Raw genomic sequence first — 17744 nt, 5'->3', positions numbered from 1 at the left:
AAATAGCGCAACATGATCACGATGTGCCAAAAGGAGGGGTGAATCTGGCCGAGGGTGACCTCGTATGTTTTGCAGAAGTCGATTACTACCGGATCAAGGGGACCCAGTGTGAAGGGGTAAGTGTAAACACTTAAAAAACCCCTCCACGTGGATAGTGATGCTTTCCACGGGGATCGGGATCTGAATCAGGACCGCATCTCCCCAGCTGCAGTCCCTCTTCATGGCTTTGAGGTACTTCTTAGATATCGAACAAATATATCGAGATACATGTTCACATTGGCCTGAGATATCGGGGGGATTTTCAATATTGAAGTCTTTCTTAATCACGCAAGGGCCGGGGGTGATTTCTTCAAGAGTCGGCGGCACCACCGGTTTGGCCAGCCGGGAGGTAGAAGAAGACGACGCTTTATCTTTTTTGGGAACTATTTTGGAAGTTTTGCCCATGGTTCTAAGCTAAAGAGTACAGACGGCATGTCACGACCCAAAATCCACTAAGGGTCGTGATGGTGCCGGACACCGCTGCCAGGCAAGCCAACTATAAATACTTAATTAAATTCTTATTTAAATAATTGTGAAAAATCTGATTTTCCTTCAATTTTACTAGTAAAAGATACTCATTTCAAATTAAATATAAATGTCAAGAAGTCAATACAAAATACCCCATAATCATCCCAGAACCTGGTGTCACAAGGGCATGAGCTATCTCTAGGAAACAATATAATACAACAACTGCCCGGAATACAAATAGGACTGAAAGTAAATATGAAAATCCGAAGGAGACTCTGCCGGCTGCGGGTCGTCTCGAGAAGTGCAGCTCACCTAAGTCTCTGTATCAACCATGCTGCTACGCCCACTAGGCCGCTAGAGTTGGATACACCTGTGCAACAAAAATGCACAGCAAGTGTAGCATGAGTACGAAAACAACATGTACTCAGTAAGTATCCCGCCTAATCTCGAAGAAGTAGAGACGAGAGATCGACTTCAACACTTACTAATGGTCCAATAATGATAGATCAATAATGTAACAAATTGAGGATTTATATAAGCATGATTGTAATTCAATAAAGTGAAGCAAGTAAGCAATTCTTTCTTCTATAGGAAATTCCCAAATCCCTTTTCATCATTTATACATTTATTCTCAAACCGGGAAGAAAAAATATCACTTCAATAAATTTCAAGGCAAGCAATACAAGCATGCGCAAATCATGCCGAGGACGTACGGCTCGATCCAACAATATTTAAACTGTGCACGGCCAGACGGTCAAATGGCGCGAACCATAGATGCATCTATTACCCCGCTCACGAATCATACATGCGACGCGGTCAAACATAAATAAACAATCACCCTGGTTGCGAATCATACATGCGACGCAGGTACACATAGAAACACATACTCAAATAGTCATTCAAGACATTCATCGAGGAGACAATTATTCAAGGAGGTGTAAATTTCCCTTTTTTACAAGTCATGAAAATGAAGTTTTACTCTTTTAGAAACTCATTTGCCACTTCGATATGATTTAAGCAATTAAACTATCAATAAGGTTGCATTCATTACAAGTAAGCATGCTTTTGGGTCCTAGACTACCCGGACATAAGCATAATAATAGCTACGCACGGACTCTCGTCACCTCGTGCGTACGTAGCCCCCACAATTAGTAGCACATATCCAATTAATTCACCTATGGGGACAATTCCCTCTTACAAGGTAAGAAAGGAGACTCACCTCGCTCCGAAGCCTATATCCCAATTCAAGAACGCGCTCAAACCTCCAAATTGGAGTCGAACGATCCAAAACTATTCAAATGGGGTAAGAACTAGTCAATACATGCTCAAAAGTTCATATTCTAATTATTAAACAAATTTCCCAACCCAAAATTCAAGGTTCCTAAAATTCATCCCTGAGCCCACGTGCCCGGATTTCGGAAATTTTTGAAGAAAGTTGTTATCCATAACCTAAGGATCAAAATATATGATTTTTACTCTATTCCATAACAAATTTCGTGGTCAAAACTCATTTTTATCCAAAACCTAGATTTTTCACCAAAACCCTTGATTTCACCAATTTTCACATGTTAATCTAGCCATAATCTATGTATTAAATTCATGTTGTGTAGAAATTACTTACCTCGAAGTGCTAGGTGAAAAGCCTCTTCCAAAAGCTCCAAAAATCGCCTAAGAACACATGGGAAATGAAGGAAATGGGCTAAGTCTCGGGATAAAAAGCCCTGGGTTCCAGCCGCAGATGTCGCATTTGCGACATCCAGCTCGCAAATGCGAAGCCTAGCCAACCCTGCCCTGGTCGCATTTGCGACAAGATCTGTCGCAAATGCGAAGGTGACAACCTCGCAAAAGCTATCCTTCGTTCGCAAATGCGAACTTTCCCCTCAGAAGCCTAGGCTCGCAAATGCGAGCTCCACCTTGAAAATGCGATGATCGCATTTGCGACCAATTCCTCGCAAATGCAATCATACCAGAACCAGAAATTCCAACTCCTTCACAAAACACTCTGAAGCTACTCTGAAACTCACCCGAGCCCCCGGGGCTCCAAACCAAACACCCGCACAAGTCTGGAAACATAACACGGACATTGTCGAAGCCTCAAATCACACCAAACAACACTAAAACAGTGAATCACACTCCAATTCAAGCTTAATGAACTTTAATATTTCAAACTTCTACTTGCGATGTTTAAACCTATCAAATCATGTCCGATTGACCTCAAATTTTGCACACAAGTCATATTCGACATTACGGACCTACTCCAACATCCGGAATCGGAATCCGACCCCGATATCAAAAAGTCAACTCTCGGTCAAACTTCCCGAAACCTTCAAATTTCTATCTTTAGCCAAATGAGTCCAAAATGACCCACGGACCTCCGAATTCACTTCCGATCACGCTCCTAACACCAGAATCACTGTACGAAGCTATTCTCAGACTCGGAACCCGAAACGGACATTGATAACACTGAGATGCACTTCAACCCAAACTTATGAAACTCTTCCAAAAATGCTAACTTCCACAATAGGTGCCAAAACATCCCCGGGTCTTCCAAAACCCGATCCGGACATACGCCCAAGTCCGAAATCATCATACAAACCTGCTAGAACCTTCGAATCCCGATTCTGAGGTCGTTTACTCAAAAATCCAATCTTAGTCAATTCTTTCAACATAAAGCTTCCGAAATGAGAATTCTCTCTCCAAATCAACTCCGCTCTTCCCGGAATTCAATTCCGACCACGCATACAAGTCATAATACCTGAAGTGAAGCTACTCAGGGATTCAAACCACTGAACGACGCGCTAGAGCTCAAAACGACCGGTCGGGTCATTACATTCTCTCCCACTTAAACATACGTTCGTCCTCGAACGTGCTGAGAACTGCACCGGAGTTGTCCGAAATCACCGTTTAACACCTTGAGCACCTACCCGTGCTACCACAGCTCAGTTGAGCACATTAACTCGATCAAATCAGAAGATATTCTCTTTTATTCAGACAAATAAGCTTAGAACCCAATTCCAACATCCGAAATTCTCCGCCAGGCCTGCTTCCAACATATGAACAGCGTAGCAATCGCTACACGAGGTACCAAAACATGACTGCATACCTTTGCTGAATTCTTACCATGCACCACATCATTCACAGGACCCTAATAACATTCTCTGATCATAATAACCAACATTCCCCGAATCTGATGCTCACAACATACCTCATGATATATATATAAGTCTTGTTCCAACTCTCGCAACACCGCCACGACAGAAGAGACGCGTAGAAATCCATAACCAACTGCCAAGTCAACAAATCATTGAGGCTACACTCCTAATAAGATCATTGCCTCATTCTGAACCAAATAATGATCTTTGATCTTTAATATACTTCATACAATCTGATTGCACTGATCCTAGATCCAATAACCTTGTCTCACCCAGTACAAACTGCTCAGGCAACAAGCCACCCCAGACATGACCAAAAGTCTCGTATGATGCCACAATGTGCCAATAGGCTACCAACTCGAATGTGATACATAAGAAAGACGAACTCTGGAAGGGACTACTCTACTCACGCAGCTAATATGAACTTTCCTCAGAAAATGGAGACAAAACACACAGAATTGAATATAAGGGACTATAATCATCATCACACTGTTGCGGCGTGAAACCCGATCCAAACAACATACCCATGGCGGCGTGCCACCCCATCCACACATAAAATTCACGTAAGGAGATACACATTGAGCTAAATTGCTCATTACAATAAAATACCGAATATCGGCCACAAGCACGCTAAGTGCATAATACCATCCCTGAGGGGACATATAGCACCATAAGCTAACAAACTCATGCACAACTGAGGTGCGATAAATGTTCTGAAACTAAAGAGCCATCTTGTTCACATAACATCATCGCTACGCGGAACCTCAACACATGAGAAATTTACCAAGCCGTTTCGCAACTCAAACGGCACAATATAGCATTACAAGAAATAGCCGACGACGAAATAACATTCAACGTCCGAATACTCCTCCATAAGGAGAGCTATGCTGAAATGAACACATTCGGCCTGATATAGAGCCCATATTCATATTTATATCCATCCACAGACCTTAAGCCGATTCTGGTCGTACCGAACTAGGCCAATAATCTTTTTTTGGGTCCATAATAACCCCTTTTTCCCATAACACACAAGAATAACCATCATAACCGAAGTAATCCTCCACAGTCGACCACCCAATAAACCGAGTGCCCTCCAGGCATAGATTCTCAAATTAACAATATCATCACAATCTTCATACTTGGTTTCATTCTCCAATCAATCAAGTGACTACATGCCACACTTATACAATCTTCCCGTGGGACACGCTCCCACGACCCTCCGTAACAGATAACAAGTTTGCACATCCATACCACCGGTCGCACTAACGCTGAAAATGATCAAGAATCCATAACCAGGATGCAAAGCCTCTTTCACAAAGCACCGATCCCAGGTGACGCTGAAGACAATGTCAGCTTACTCTAAACATTCAATCCCTTTCATGCTCATCCGAGCTCGTGACGTCCTTGCCAACCCCAAACCGCAACCTTGATCCTCACTTTCAAATTTCATACCGCTTGCTGCACCTAACAAGACAGCATGCGATAGTACAAGAATTTCATCATGACTCCTGAACCACTAACATGGTAAACACTTCCTCACATGGGAACTTTTTACTTATTTCATTCCAAGAGAACCATAGCAACACACGAGCGAATTCTCATAACCGCAGAAGATGCAATTCTTCAAGTAGTGGCCTAAGCCACCTTAGCTCTTTTCGGGAACTGCCTACACATAGCAGGCCATAATACTAGAATACTTCCAAATAAAATCAATTACGGCGGCCGACAAGCCTCACGCGTACCATCACAAATCGCTTGCATAACTCAATCACGCTGAAGGAACTGATCCCTACCACCGGTATGCCAAATCAACCATGGCTAACCAATCCAACCTCTTCCAATTTATCCTTAATTGCCTTAGAATAATAATAACTTCATTCAACACGTAATGCACTCAACCCGAGCAGCCTTGTAACACGAGACCATGCTGTCTCAAATCCCACGAACCATCTCATACCTTCCTTGTGCGCATATTCGCATCTTGTCTGGTATATCCATTCTGGTACTTCCTTTACGAATCCGAAGTCCTTCTCTCCCTTTTCTTCCTATGCTACACTGCAAGTCAAAACATCATAGAACATTCTGCCTCTTATCATAAGCTATTTCACAAGCTCGATCCTTAAACATACCACGGGCTTGAATCCTTAGGCACCACATTTTTAACCTTTGAATTCACCAGGATCGTTATTGAGAGTCACCCACTCTGACATGGTCCCGAATATAATCAACTACAAGGCTCCGCTAGCCCATGACCACCCTCTCAAAGAAGCACCCTGCCAAATCACCTTCCTTGCAACTCACTTCTACGCGAAGCATAATTCCTGAGTCTTCCCAAAGCCTGAACGTGAATCGATGATGCCAATTATAGAACACGTTCTTCAATTCCTTTGCTCAAATTACTGCTGACGTTCTCTTTCCTTAGCCGAAACAACTTACCAATATGCCGATAACCCGAAACCTCACAAGAAGATAATCACACAACCCAATAGTAGGCGGTGGGACTCTCCCACTTAGCTTGAAGCCACCATTACGCAACTCTGGAATCCAACAAGATTCTTTCTTCAGTGTTGACATGATATAGCACAACCAACCCGCCAAGCTCCTCGAAATATTTCTGTAAACCATTTATGAATACTCTGAATCATCAACCACATTCACATGTTCGACCTTCTTATCGGATAGCCAGTAGGATTCTTCGCAGAAGCTTCGCCAACCACACGACCACTGATCTGCTCACAGGAGATAACACACCTGTGGAGATTACACGCCGACATCTTTCAACGCCGCTGCACGAGGCACCATCACTACGTCGTTCATAACCCATCATGAGCCCGTGCTCATCCACCAATTGTACTAGTCCGTTCACTTCTTAGGGACATTAGCTAAATGTGCGAAAATATCTTCCAATTCAAAGTTATGTTGTATCCTTCTTCATATCAAGCAGCCCCTTTCCGTCATATCAATTCTCCCGCCGTTATGCTAGCCAATATTTCGAATTAAGCGCGTAGACCCACTCACCGTCTACTAAAATTTCCCCAAATCACTCCAACTTTCCTCAAGGGTGTAGTTATCCTGCCACTGAATCCTCGTGCTGCTCTGCCACTCCCCCACTTTGGCCAAACCCTCTTCTTTAAGCAACTATTCGACTTCCGCTTCTTACGCCTGGCCTTCTAGAAGTTTAACCACCGCATAACACTTCCCCACATGTCTTTCCTCATCCTTGGTTGCTCAGCTGATGCCTTAGATCAAAACCTAATTCAGTAGCGCTTGAATCGATAGACCGCTACTAGCTTTTAAATTTTTCCGAAGATCATCTTTCTCGAGCCGTCAGCATTAGAAATACACATTCAATCCTGAACCACCGCACCCTGCGATCTCTAACAGCCGCTTCTCCAATACTATTTTACAATATCTTGCCCCCAGGATGAATTGTAGAAGGTCATAACACCAGCAAACTTAGTACATTCAACAAGGACAACGGCACCTCATCACAGATGAAAATTCCACCACGCTCGCAAATACCAAGCCTTGTTACTCCATCTACCCAAATCTGAACATTCTTAGCCGGATTGTCTTTCCCCAACCAGGAATAAAATACCGAATCTCTAAATCATGCACTGAGTAAACCTCCCTCCGAGTCATTCACTGCCCCGACACGTAGGCAAGCATCCTACTATCACATCAATACCGTGCGACAACCGTCCATAAGCATCATGGAAACTTGTGCCTAACCTCAGAGCTCTCAAAAGTACAGATGCTGGGCTAAAACTACAGAATATCCTTCCACAAGGCAACGACACTAGTCAAACCAACTATGCAGGGAGAAACAGCCCGCACCACCTCTGTAGTACCTTTAAAATCTCTAAATTCTTGATTTATAATAAGCGCATCGCGTCGCATAAGATCGATTGGGAAGGAAACAAAGGCATAAGCCTCAAGGAATCAAATCGCACGATGAGGGAATCAAGGAGGGAAGTACTCATAACAGCCCTATAGCCTCCCGAAGATAAGTACAGACGTCTCCATATCGATTCGCGACTAGACTTTCTCATGACTCGTGAGACCTAAGTGAAACTAGTGCTCTGATACCATGTTGTCACGACCCAAAATCCACTAAGGATCGTGATGGCGCCGGACATCGTTGCCAGGCAAGCCAACCATAACTACTTAATTAAATTCTCATTTAAATAATTATGAAAACTATGATTTTCCTTCAATTTTACTAGTAAAAGATACTCATTTCAAATTAAATATAAATATCAAGAAGTGAATACAAAATACCCCATAATCATCCCAGAACCCGGTGTCACAAGTACATGAGCTATCTCTAGGAAACAATATAATACAACAACTGCCTGGAATACAAATAGGACAGAAAGTAAATATGGAAATCCGAAGGAGACTCTGCTGGCTGCGGGTCGTCTCGAGAGGTGCAGCCCACCTAAGTCTCCGTATCAACCATGCTGCTACGCCCACTAGGCCGCTAGAGTTGCATATACCTGTGCAACAAAAATGCACAACAAGTGTAGCATGAGTGCGAAAAAGACGTGTACTCAGTAAGTATCCCGCCTAATCTCGAAGAAGTAGAGACGAGAGGTCGACTTCGACACTTACTAATGGTCCAATAATGATAGATCAATAATGTAACAAATTGAGGATTTATATAAGCATGATTGTAATTCAATAAAGTGAAGCAAGTAAGCAATTCTTTCTTTATAGGAAATTCCCAAATCCCTTTCATCATTTATACATTTATTCTCAAACCGGGAAGAAACAATATCACTTCAATAAATTTCAAGGCAAGCAATACAAGCATGCGCAAATCAGCCGAGGACGTACGGCCCGATCCAACAATATTTAAACTGTGCACTGCCAGAGGGTCGAATGGCGCGAACCATAGATGCATCTATTACCCCGCTCGCGAATCATACATGTGACACGGTCAAACATAAATAAACAACCACCCTGCTCGCGAATCATACATGCGACGCAGGTACACATAGAAACACATACTCAAACAGTCATTCAAGACATTCATCGAGGAGACAATTATTCAAGGAGGTGTAAATTTCCCTTTTTTACAAGTCATGAAAATGAAGTTTTACTCTTTTAGAAAATCATTTGCCATTTCGATATGATTTAAGCAATTAAACTATCAATAAGGTTGCATTTATTACAAGTAAGCATGCTTTTGGGTCCTAGACTACCCGGACATAAGCATAATAGTAGCTACGCACGGACTCTCGTCACCTTGTGCGTACGTAGCCCCCACAATTAGCAGCACATATTCAATTAATTCACCTATGGGGACAATTCCCTCTTACAAGGTTAGAAAGGAGACTCACCTCGCTCCGAAGCCTATATCCCAATTCAAGAACGCGCTCAAACCTCCAAATTGGAGCCGAACGATCCAAAATTATTCAAATGGGGTAAGAACTAGTCAATACATGCTTAAAAGTTCATATTCTAATTATTAAACCAATTTTCCAACCCTAAATGCAAGGTTCCTAAAATTCATCCCCAGGCCCACGTGCCGGGATTCCGAAAATTTTCGAAGAAAGTTGTTACCCATAACCTAAGGATCAAAATATATGATTTTTACTCCATTCCATAACAAATTTCGTGGTCAAATCTCATTTTTATCCAAAACCTAGATTTTTCATCTAAACCCTTGATTTCACCAATTTTCACATGTTAATCTATCCATAATCTATGTATTAAACTCATGTTGTATAGAAATTACTTACCTCGAAGTGCTAGGTGAAAACCCTCTTCCAAAAGCTCCAAAAATCGCCTAAGACCAAGTGGGAAATGAAGGAAATGGTCTAAGTCTCCGGATAAAAAGCCCTGGGTTCCAGCCGCAGATGTCGCATTTGCGACATCCGGCTCGCAAATGCGATGTCACATTTGCGACAAATGCATCGCAAATGCGAAGCCTAGCCAACCTTGCCCTGGTCGCATTTGCGACAAGATCCTTCGCAAATGCGAAGGTGACAACCTAAAAAAGCGATCCTTCGTTCGCAAATGCGAACTTTCCCCTCAGAAGCCCAGGCTCACAAATGCGATGATCACATTTGCGACCAATTCCTCGCAAATGCGATCATACCAGAACCAGAAATTCCAACTCCTTCACAAAACACTCCGAAGCTACTCCGAAACTCACCCGAGCCCCCGGGGCTCCAAACCAAACACCCGCACAAGTCTAAAAACATAACAAGAACTTGCTCGAAGCCTCAAATCACATTAAACAACAATAAAACCATGAATCGCACAACAATTCAAGCTTAATGAACTTTAAAATTTCAAACTTCTACTTCCGATGTTTAAACCTATCAAATCACGTCCGATTGACCTCAACTTTTGCACACAAGTCATATTCGACATTACGGACCTAGTCCAACTTTCAGAATTGGAATCCGACCTCGATATCAAAAAGTCAACTCTCGGTCAAACTTCCCAAAACCTTCAAATTTCTATCTTTAGCCAAATGACTCTAAAATGACCCACGGACCTCCGAATTCACTTCCGATCGCGCTCCCAACACCAGAATTACCGTACGGAGCTATTCCCATACTCGGAATCCCAAACGGACATCGATAACACTGAGATGCACTTCAACCCAAACTTATGAATCTCTTCCAAAAATGCTAACTTCCACAATAGGTGCCAAAACGTCCCCAGGTCTTCCAAAACCCGATTCGGACATACGCCCAAGTCCGAAATCATCATACGAACCTACTGGAACCTTCGAATCCTGATTCCGAGGTTGTTTACTCAAAAATCCAATCTTAGTCAATTCTTTCAACTTAAAGCTTCCGAAATGAGAATTCTCTCTCCAAATCAACTCTGATCTTCCCGGAATTCAATTTCGACCACGCGTACAAGTCATAATACCTGAAGTGAAGCTACTCAGGGCTTCAAACCGCTGAACGATGCGCTAGAGCTTAAAACGACCGGTCGGGTCGTTATACGGCAGCAGAACGCGGTGTTTTACGAGAACTTGGCATTTTCCGGCGTTTAAAGGAGCGGTGGAAATAGATGGTGAGAGAAAAAGATGAAGAAGGGAGGTGATCAGAGAAAATGTGAATGAAGGATTAAAGTTTTTGATTCAAAGAAGTAGCCTCGCATTTATAGATGAGCGACGACGGTTCGGCGGTGCTAGTGGCCGACCATTACTGGCACGCATTTAATGTCTTGGGGAAGTGAACCGACGGGACGTTTCAGTCACTTCGAGCGCTCACATCACGAGAATGACATCATCATTAGAGATTCCGGAGAATCGTGGTTCAAATTGTTTCTTATCGCCTTGCTCTAAGAAACTCGGGGACTATCTATACGGTCGAAATCGTATGCCTCCGATCTATAGGCTCAAGGGGTCGTCTTGAGACCGAGTTCAGGAAAGGTCGAGTTCGAGCTCGAGGGACCAGATCCGAGCTCGAAGACAGAGTGCAATGCCCGAAGATTGAAGCATGATGTACACTGAGGCCGAGTATGATCGACCCCGAAATAGTACCACTATGGATTTATAACAGAATGAGCGGGATTCCTGCCACGTCCCCAAGATCATGACTCAAATCCCGGAATAGAATCGTACGATTCCTACTAGGTGGTTAGACAGTTGTACCAAGAATATTCCTTACTGTAAATAGAAATATACCTTATTTAGGGTTCCCCTATTATATAAAGGGGACCCCAATCATTTGTAACATCATCTCATCATTTGCAAGAATATACTATCCTACTTTACTCTCTTACTATTCATCAGAATTGTCCTTTACATTTATTATTCTTACTTTATTGCTCTTAGTCCATCTCGAGGTCACTAAGCTCGAGGTCACCACTGCTTAGTAACATTGGTTTGATTCACTTATTTCTTTCATTTCTACTTCATATTTCTTGAATAATAATTGGTATTGAATTTATTCACATATCTTTAAAACGACAAATCAAATTTAATTGTTACTCGTATTTTTGAGGTGAATAATTTTCATAACCCCTAAATGTTTAATATGTAAGCTATGTGTAAGTTATGACACTATTTTAAGAATTTTCTCCATATATGCCTATATAAGTAAGTCATATGTTTACTCTCCCTAATTGTGTTAAAAATGCTACTAAGATTAATTAACACCTCTTCATTTCCATAACTTCTTTTTTAAATTATTATTAATTTTTATGCCTTTCATCTTCATAACTTTTATGTTTAATATTATTCATAACTCTTATGCCTTTCATTTTCATAACCCCCAAATGTTTAATTTGTATTTTTTTTTACGGAAAAGATATTTATTTCATGATATTAAACTAGTTAATACAAACGGAAGTCTGATCTTGTGGATCATTAGATGATAATCCATGCATTGCATGCAGATTACCTACCAAACATAGCAAGATTTCTACAACACTTTTCATGTAAGCTATGTGTAAGTTATGACACTATTTTATGAAATTTCTGCATATATGCCTATATAAGTAAGTCATATGTTTTGGAAAGAATTGTCAAAAGAGACAAAAGATTGTGATGCAGATGAGCGCCAAACTTATGGAGAAGTACCATATAATGTCAAAGATAAAGGAGAAAATTAATGAATTCATTCCGGAAAAAAATTAACAATGGAAATTGTTTCTGGTATGGTACAATTTTTTTTCTCCTAAAAAAAAGTCAATGTTCTTAGTTTTATTTCTTTTTCATTTGCTGCGTTTTCTGCTCTCTCACTTTTCGCATATATATGAAGTAACGCACAAAGGCAACATACAAAAGAGATGGAAGAAAATATAGAGTCAGTCATAGTCATTCAGTACTTAACATTGTCTATGTCGATGGAAGAATGACATACAACATGCATGTCCTTACCAAAAATATAATAGCATGTTTGATTAAATGACATCTTATTAATTTCTTGATCACTTTATATATTACTTTAAAGAATTTTACTTCCTTCTTGCATTGGTTCTTATACTCTAAAAAGCCAAGAGCTTAAACTCGAAATGCACGGAAAATAGTGTTGAGATGGAGAGACAAATCCAAGTCATCGATTTGAATATGCCGTTCTTTCAATTTTTAGCACAATCCTGATGAGAGGAGTGACCTCCTGGAAAGTGAAATATCGAGTGTTTACACTTCTATTTTATCGAACAAGTAGTGGTTGCAGTGAACTTCTTGGAAAGATTTGCTTATGAGAGTGAGACATTCCTGTTTTCTATTGTTTGTACCATTTTCTTTCTTGGGACTTATAGAATATTTTTAAAAATGATCAATATTGTTCAACGATTGACGAACAATTAAACGAGTAGACAGGAGTTGTCAAGTGATGTTTGTTGAATTATTAAAAAATTAATAATGTAGTCATTTTTTCCTTCTGGAAAATACAACACAATAGCAATTGGGATAGCTATAAAGAAGGAATTGGAGGTATTTAGTGCGCGCATATGGCAAGGCTGGCAAATACATACTGTGTAATACTAGATTTTCGGTAAATTATACTACTATTAACCTTTCTTTTACTTTCATGTTAAAAACAAAATTTATTTATGTGTTTAGCTTCTTTATTTTACATTTCACGTTTTCTTTCATTTGAGTACAATAATATTTTAGAAATAGAATCATTTTACTAATAAATGAAATATATATAGAGAGAGAAGGGGAGAGATTCAAAATAAAATTCTTTTGAACATTAATTTTCTTTTTTATATTTTTAAAGAAAACAATGAAAATGAAGTTCATTTCAGCTCTATGCAAAAAGTTTATGATTTTTTGGTTCATAAAGTATATAAAATTAATTTCTGTATGTATGTAGATAATATTTTTTTATCTCTTCTACCTCTCTAAAATTTATAAAAACGGATCATTTCCAAATATCTTTACTACCGCGCAAAGCCCGGGTAATTTCACTAGTTTCTTACAATTTTCATCACTAATTCACTGTTTTAGCTATAATTCTCCATTGGTTTTATGATGTCTAATATTAGTTTCAGTTTGTCATCAATAACTATTTTTATTGTATGGATTCTTGACGGATTCATGATTTAAATTCTAATGATTCAACTTTTAAAGTTTTAGCTTTGAATTCATTATATTTTCTAAAGTTATGGGATCTACTATTTTTTCAATTTTAACTAATTGTTATATATAAATTTTTACTCCACATCAAAAGTTATGGATTCAATGGGTTCAATTGAACTCATCATTAACATACTACTGTTGGTATTATTAACCTTGATAATGCGAAGCCAAAGATTTCTGTCACGACCCAAAATCCCTCCAAAGGAGTCGTGATGGCACCTAGTCTCTAAACTAGGTAAGCCTAATATTTACAAAATTAACATTGATGTTTACTAACTTCAAATTAGATAACTCTGAACAATTACAATTCCTAAACCGGTAGTACAAGTCATAAGCCTTTCTAAGAGTAGTTGTACAAAATAAATACATCATTGTTCCAGAACAAAAGGAACAAATGGAAATAAGTACAAATGAAGGTGACTCCAAGGCCTGCGAACGCAGCAGCAGGTTTACCTTGAGTCTCCACCGCGACGATCCGCACAGCTATTACCGACCAAACACCTGGAGCTGTACAAAAGAATATACAGAAGTGTAGTATGAGCACACCACAACGGTGCCCAGTAAGTATCAAGACTAACCTTGGTGGGGTAGTGACGAGGAACAGTAAAGACACCTACTAGTCAAATAATTGCACAGGATATGATAATGAACTACCAAGATTAAGATAACAAAGCAAAATCAATAATAGGGGAAGATCAAACTACAAACAGTAGAGACAATAAAGGGGAACACAGATAGTAACGATCGATAACCAAGTAAATTAACACCACAATAACTGGGACACAGACAAGTAAGAATATGTTCAAACAAAGAATGCGATGTCAACACAATCAATCACCTCATTTTTAATGCACAATCCCGACCATCTCAATCCTCGGTGTCTCATATCATAACCTTAATCTTCAAACCTTTAGCACACACGGCACCTTGTGCCCACATATTTCTATCTCACTTGCACAACGTCATCCTCATTCTACTCAGTACATAGGGTCCTTAACCAATTCAATTAAGATGTTCAAGGAGTCTCATTTATATATATAAAGTAGATTACAGCTGATCACGCCCAACTCTAGTCCTAAAACGGATAAGCGGTCGTTGCAAATATAATCCGGTTTACAAGTCCGGAGTCGAATCCCACAAAGAACTAAGGCTTAGCTATAGTTGTTCAATATCGCTAAGAAACACAAGTCCAAACAATTTTCTAATTATAAGGATTATAATATTTATTTTTATCTACTTAACTAACAAATCTAGAAAACCGTAAAACTATCAATTAACAAGGATAATGATTGGAGTCAAGATTAAGGAGGTCTAGAGTTATGATTTTCCCAATTGTCGAAATCCTTCCCGCGACGTTTTCTATAAATTCGCCTAAGTATTCTCTACCGATCATGAGCGCTCTGACTGTCGTAACTCTCTCCCGAGTAATTACCATAATTTACTAGACGCACTCTCCCGAGTTACGCTAGCTGGCTTTGTTTGTTACAGCTCACTTTATATTGCACCCAAGGCTTCGTTATCCCTAATCCCGCCTTTAAACCAGCAGTTATAGATTCCTCTTATACTTTGGGAGTGATGTTGTTCAACAACTACCTAAATATGCACTCTCTCCCGAGTTATGCACACTAAATAGGCACAGCTAATTGAGGTTCCTGTCAATTAACTACAACAAACACGTAGTTGAACAAATAGAGAAAATACTACGGCTCAATTATATAAAAATAACAAGAATTTATCCTACAAAAGGTTCCATCAAAACCTTAGATAACAAATTAGCTATTCATAATAGCATGTAAAACTACAATACTAAAAGTCATAACCAACAATGAAAAATAGGAAGAGGAAGAAAAACCTCGTAGAAGAATTCCCCGCCTTGCTCCTAGCGTGTTCTTGCCTCCAAGGGTGTTATCTAACCCTAAAATAATGTCTCTCCTCCACAATAGCCTCTCTAGGTCTAAGATATGTCAATAGTATGTCCAACCTCCTCAATAGCATTTTTACATGTATTTATACCAAGTAGGGTCGGGCCCAAATGAAAATAACCCATTCCTGCGCAAACTAGGACTTAGCTCTGTAAAAATTGAACAGCCGCACTGCAGGCTGCGCCGCACCATGCGGCGCGGTAGTGCATTTTATCTGCAGCTTCATATTTTCGAGTCAGGCACAATTTTACACTACTGCGCCGCGCATTGCAGCGCCCCATGCGGCGCGGCAGTGTAATTTTCTCAGAGTGAACTTATTTCGTCCTCTTTTAACATCCGGACTTGGTACACAACCTCCGAACACGATCCCGGCTTAATGTATTGGGCTTTTACTCAGACTTCAAAGCTCCAAATTGATCAATTTAGCTCCAAATTAGCTTTTGAGCTCAGGATCATTTCCTGCAAGGCATAAAACACGTACTAAGTGCAATTCACTATCATTTGAGCTCAAACTCAATTAAAGTGGAGTAAATTAGAGTGTAATAAGCGACTAAAATACGCAATTATAGCCTATCATCAACACCCCACACTTAAACCATTGCTCGTCCTCGAGCAATCAAACTACACTTTATATAGACACGACTTTTTTAAACAATTCTCGTAACTCATCATACCAAAAATATTTAAAATAGACTAAGCACAAGAGTGTAACATCTTCACCTCAAGATTTGACTCACAAGTACCACACATTATTCGCAACTCACCCACTCACTCTAACATAGAGGTCACTGAAATTACATTTCCTTCATGAATCAAGTGCCCTCACACAACAAAGGAGAGTAGTTCCACACAATAAAATTTAAGAACACTTAGGAACTCAAGATAGAAAGAATTCACTCACTCTCAGAAATAACATTCATATGCCACAAAAGATGCACCATAGGCTTGCCCGTAGTGTACTACTCTACTAATCGAGCTCATTCAGTCTAGAATCAAGTAGGACTTTATTATGTTGTAATGTAGGCTGCGGGACGGGTATGATACATTTAGATATAAGAGTGACTACACCTCCCTAAGCACTTTAATACATACACTTTAACATTCAAAACCCCACACTTATGACAAACCATGACTCCACCTTCACATCAATATACATCAACTCCCAAATTATTTAAGCACAATTACATCAAGAGTTACCACTATCAAAGAATATTTTTTCACAGCAATACAACTATTTTTTTTCTTTTCTTTTCTTTGTCAATTAAAGTGGCTCTTGCTCTTTCAAATCAGTGCACTTTTCTCCTTATTTCATTGGTTCCACTCAAAAGCCAAACCAACCACCCCACACTTTAACTTTTACAAAGTTCATAACAATTCAAGTGCTCGTGAGCGGTGAAAAGGTTCAAATATATGGTCAATTCAAATAATTGGGTAAGGCTTGTAATGTGGTTGCCAAAGAAACAGGATTATAGGCTCAAAGGGGTTAACTATGATACATCACAATTAGGCGGGTAAAATATGTATATATGGCTCAACAAGAAATGCCTATATTACTTCCAAGACTGAACAAAACTACTATTTCGCTTTGCAAACACACGGGGCAAGTTCTAGGCATCAAATGCAATGCACAGAATAACACAAAACCTTACACACACATGGCACATAACTCACTCATGATTGGACTAATCAAGACACTCTTAGTCAATGTAGTTAAGCAAATTTAAAATCATACAATTTAAGGTACTTATACAAGAGTCAAAAACTGAGCCTAAGCGTCACAACCAAAGTACTCACTATTCTCAAGGCATAACAAAGTCGAGATATTGCTTCAATTCAAAGCACAACACAATGGCTCTTATTCCTTAAAAAAAAGACTAACTACACCCGGTTCAAATAAAACCTTTAGAAAAGAACCGTGGTTTAAAGAAAAACCAAGAGGTAATTGCTACACTACCTAACACAAAATAAAAAAATATTTTTGGTATTTTCTTTAGACTTACTTCCCTCAAGAAAACTGTCTAGAAGATCCGTCATCAGGAAAAGTCCAATCTTTTAAAAAAAAATATTTAATTAAACGAACACGGCTAAAGTAGCATGAAA

The sequence above is a fragment of the Nicotiana attenuata genome, unplaced genomic scaffold, assembly GCF_001879085.1.
Source record: "Nicotiana attenuata strain UT unplaced genomic scaffold, NIATTr2, whole genome shotgun sequence".
Taxonomy (NCBI): Eukaryota; Viridiplantae; Streptophyta; class Magnoliopsida; order Solanales; family Solanaceae; genus Nicotiana; species Nicotiana attenuata.
The sequence above is the reverse complement of the archived record's forward strand: the minus strand, read 5'-3'. Positions refer to the sequence as shown.